Below are 5,365 nucleotides of genomic sequence, written 5' to 3'. Positions count from 1 at the left end.
ACCGTCGATGGTCAGTCTGATGATGAGTATCATCAGTATCGACTGGTCATTGGATAGCCCAATCACAATCTCATGGGAAAGGAAACAAAAAATAAGGAAACAAAAACTGGACCAAACAAAAGAAGATAATTCTAAAGAAGAGGAAGGGGAAGAAGGACACTCGATTCTAGCCCTTGCGGTGGTTCCATTCCCTTCTCACTCCTTTCACGCGTTTATGCACCTATTAAGGAACGATCGATGATGCCTTGGGCCTGGCCTCATCACCCTCCTCCTTCCGCCTTCTTCTCATTCTCCATTCTCCGAGGGTAGATGGCGTGATGGCGGACACCCCCTTCACCAAAACAACATCCTACGTGATGGCTTCTCAGCCGTACCGCCATCCCCCAGGCCTCCGCTAATTTGTATCAACTCTACCAACACTTTCCGTCTCTATATCTCCCTTTACCCCTTTCTTATTTTTACTCTTGACATCTCCTTTTCCTTTTCCTTTTCATCCTTTCAACCACCGTCATTCCCATTATCCTTCTCACCAAAACTATCTCTTTTCAAAGATTTTCTTTCTTTCTGAACTATTCTGGCTCTGTATAATTATTTACATCCCTCCACGTGTTGTGCATAATGATAAAACTATTTATTTTTAAACAAGCATTGTCACATGCATTCTACACTTTTTTGACCTATTTGTGTTTATCGATTAATCAATATTGTAAATTTGAATTAAATCTACAAAAGTGTTAACTTTTTTTCAATTGATCATGATGTACTTATCGTCCTTTTATTTATTTATCTATTTATTTATTCATTTATTCAGTTTCATTTAAAAGCAGGGTAAAGGCCAGCTTTACAAAAGATCCCTGTAGAAATAGAAAGATTGACAAAATAAATTAAGTACAATTAATACAAAGTACACAATCAAAATCACATGACATATCAAAGCTATCATATCAATGAATTGAACAAAAAATAAAAACCTAATTTTGCTTCTAAATTTCCTTACTCTTATCCCTTTCCTTTTTTATTTGTTCTCCTTTACTTGCCCATCTCATACTCCTTCTTTCAACTGTCTTCCGCCTGGGCTTCCACCTCATCTCTTCCTCTTCTCTGTACTCCTTCCTCTCCCCTTCTCTCTTCATCTCTCTTATTCCTATACTTCATTCACCACATGCCCTCTGTTTATCCGTCTCTCTCTCTCCCCCCTCTCTCTCCCACTCTCACCCGGGACTCTCCCTCAACCTCTTTTCTTCCCTCTCTCTTATTCATAATCCATTTTTATTACCCCATCTCCCTTACTCTCCTCCCCTCTCTTCTTTTCTCTCCTTTTATCATTACCCTAACGTATAATCTCTCTCCTTTCTCAATCTCTTTCTCTCCCTCTCTATTATTCTCCTACATGTTTAGCCATTCCACTCACCCCATCCTCATCGATCTTTGAATCCCATCCATCTTCTAATGCGACCGTGAAAGAAAGTGCATAAGCCAGGAAGGCAATATTAATTTATATAATTCAGTTATAGAAGATGAATGCCTATGTGGGTAGAAGGTATATAGGATTTTCTGATCATGTTCTTGGTGGTATATCTTTTATATCGCATGTAGCCTGACTATGGCTGTGTATACCATCCTTATAATGCCTGGTGAAACAGATTCGAACATGAATCGATAAATCGACGTCACAACCAACATCATCACAATTCCACCGAACATATTAATTTTTAAACATGTTAAGAATATAAAGATAAACGAATCTAAGCATAATTATGCCTTATATACAAAACTTAGGATATGTAGGTATAGATATTAATTAAATGTTTAATACCATGACAAAATTACGTGAGAATATACTTCAAAGAAAAACTGGTCAAAAATACATTATTATCATAAAAGTATTATTATAAAAGTAACCCATTTCAAAATTTTATCACTATTCAAATGCCCCTCACCACTAAAATACAGAAAGGTGTTAATTTGCTTCATTTATTTTTTATTACAAATTATTTATACAGGATAAATAGATCAGCTGAATTGCTGTTTTACATCAATGTCCTGATTAAACCAGGTTAAAAACACATATAAAGTTACAATATCATACATATAAATATTTAAACCAGCAGTACATAAGGCAGGTGTGTATATAGAAATGGCCAGTAGTATATAGGGAGCTTTGCTTTAGTGTTGAAAGTGTTGTTATACTTTTTTTCGTGCTATCGTTTTCTATTTTTGAGCTTTGAATCATCGGTTTCGAGTCTCGAGTTGTAGTTATGGATTCAGGCATATTTTGCCACTCACAAATTTGAAAAAATGTAACTCTAAACTCGAAAAGTAACACACTGTATGCTCATGCGCGAGATACTTTACGGAGTAGAAATACTTTGCAACAGTATAACTAAGCATGTGCATAAGAACATTTGCGTCGTAAATCTAATATGTTAAATGCAGAATTTTGTTGATTGACGTCGTTGAAAGATGAACGAAAACTAAAATAATCAATTTATATCAAAAGATAATTCAAACAGGGTGACTATAGAATGAAATTATTGTTTTTGTTTATAAATCTGTATATGATTTGCAAATTAAAAAAAGGAAATTAAAAAATACATGTCACGCAGAGAGAGGCAGTGAAAATCAAAGATAAATCGAAAAAATCGTAAACGGATCTAGATTTGACACTAAGTTATTAGAGTAATAAAGTCTTGCTGGCGTTTTAGCGGATATGGCATGAAGGCATTGGGGATCCATCCCGATGAACTAAATAGTAATAAAGGCGAAAAAGAGAGTCTATTTGAGGGTATGTGTACTTCAACACGGTTGGGAGGGGTGTGAGATTTCCCACGCTAGAGGCCATCATTTGGTGTTACATTTTACCCCAAGTTACTTTTGTAGATTGATTTTGGACGTGTGATCCATTTCAATGGTCGGATTGGGCGCGAGAGACGCTCAGCGATACCTCCTCCTCTGCCTTCGCGCCTTTTTCCATCCCTAACTCCAGAGGTTTGGCGGCTGTGATTGCTACTGTGAGTATATACCGCCTCACCCCACTCTATCTTTAACAAATTGAGAGCGTTCTTCAGGTTTGGGAGAGCGATTAACACCTTGTCGAGGGAAGAATTTGGTTAGATGGCGAGACATGTTAGCAACCGTTAACCGGGCAAGCTTTAATCTAATTCCCCTACATATCGCGGGATAAAATGAATATTCTAATAGTCTAACCCGAACGGCTACTGTTTCAAACCCGTATGTATTTCAAGCTCTTCTCTTCTTCCTTCTTCCGATGCCTTATTCGAATTTTCATGATTGATTTTCTTTTCGATCGTTTTATTTTGTCTATCGGCAACCATATGTTTCCCTATCCCATAATCGTTGTTCAATTAAGATGATTATGAAATAACATCCAACGGCATATAAACCTAATCAATCATGGAAGCATTCTCTTTCTTTACCAATCTCCATCACAACAAGATCTTTCGAGTGCTTGGTAGAAAAAAAGTCGTCGGATATTTTCAATGACAAAATTGAACTCATACTCTTCAAAAGAAATGACAAAGAATTGCAAAATTGAAATTTATGTTTCTTCACTGTACATTCAGAAGTGAAAAAAACTTTTATTGGCTCCTTGATTGAAGTCGGCATACAGAAGTAACTGCAAATATTTAATAAGACGGTATAAAACGTATATTATTCATTTTTATATTATCATTGGAACCACACATTCGTTTATTTCAAATGTATTGTCTATAGAAAACGAAAGAAAATTAGATAAAAAAGTGGTTTTTGTTCACTAGTGTTTATTTCAAATATTGGTCAATCTTTGCAAAGGCACGCGTCTGCTCTAGGGCGTTCTCGGTTCCTTTTAGCTCTGTTTATCTTTCAACTCGCTACACCTTCTGAATTCCACCAACTCTCTGTTTCGCAAACTTAAGTAATGCCTGGTAAATATTGATTAGCATAAATGAATATCGATTCCCTGCCTATACACCCTTTGGTTGTTTGTCTTTAAAACTTAGAATTAGAAATGGCGTTGTAAAACAGTGGAGGCCGAAACTTATCCTAAAGGTGTCGAAAAGAATATTCAAAAGGGTTGATGTAAAACAGCATTCCCTCGGCACAATGTGTAACACTCAGAGGTTATTTACAGACAGCCTTATGGCGTGCATGGTCTATCATTTGGACATCGTTCATCTCTTAAAACTTTCCAGATTGACCAACGTAGTTTCAAGAACAATGATATTGGTTAGATATTATTTTGTCGATTCTTTTTATAAATGACTTGATGTTCCTTCACTCTCCTTTGCTAAATAACAATGTCGGGTTTTTCATTAAACGGCCTTTTTCACAATATCACGATAAGCTCCACTTTGGACATGATGAGAGTACTTGGAAAGATACATTGGTGAATATGTTTTGATTGAACGTTCCAGCATGCCTCAACCGTGTATAAACTCATCTTTTATTCAACTCCATCGAGAAAATTGGAAGATGAAAGTCAAGCAGGGCCCTATCCTGCGGCCAAGTCCAAGAAGGTATGAAGAACCAATGATCTCATTTCATTCCTTTCTCCCTATCCCTCTCTCCTTCTGTATATTGCTCTCCTTTCCTATCCTTTTTCCCTCTCATTTAACCCTTCTCTTATACATCCGCACACACACGCACACTCACACAAACACACACACCCACACACCCACCCCCACTCAAACACACACACACACACACACGCGCCCTCACCCACACATACACCTCAGAACGGGAAAAATGTGGAAAACATACACAAGTAAACACACACACCCACCCGCACACACGTATATTTTAATTGTTGTGACCCAATATAATGAAAATAGTCATATTAACAATGAAAGATAAACATTGTGAGACACAAAAAAGATGATTTATTCGGTCCCTGCAAACACCGAAATTTGACTAACACTGTCAAGTTACAAAATAATCAGGAAAAAATAAAAAACAATGCGATATAATCCGAAATGTGTATTAGAAAACAAATAACGTTAACAGCATAATATAATATGATCATCGGTATTTACTTACGTAAATTTTCAGAATAGAGTTGTTTGTTTGTATTGTTTGTTTGTATTTATTTCCATATAAAACAAAATATATACATGATGAAATTGAAAAAGAAAAATCGTCAAATAAAAATATGGAGGATTGCCCATTTCAGCGGTATTAACATAACACCACTGTTCTTCCATGGGGTCGTTTGCAACGTCAATACGTATTATAAATAAATAATATACACTGTAAATACACAATACTTAATTGAATACATTACAAGACAAAAATTCAAAGACTAAAATTAAATTCCGCTTAAATAATATCCCATTGTGAAAATGCCCCCTCCCCTTTAACCCACCCT

Source organism: Lytechinus variegatus, chromosome 1 (assembly GCF_018143015.1).
Source record: "Lytechinus variegatus isolate NC3 chromosome 1, Lvar_3.0, whole genome shotgun sequence".
NCBI lineage: Eukaryota > Metazoa > Echinodermata > Echinoidea > Temnopleuroida > Toxopneustidae > Lytechinus > Lytechinus variegatus.
Note: the sequence above shows the minus strand (reverse complement) of the source record.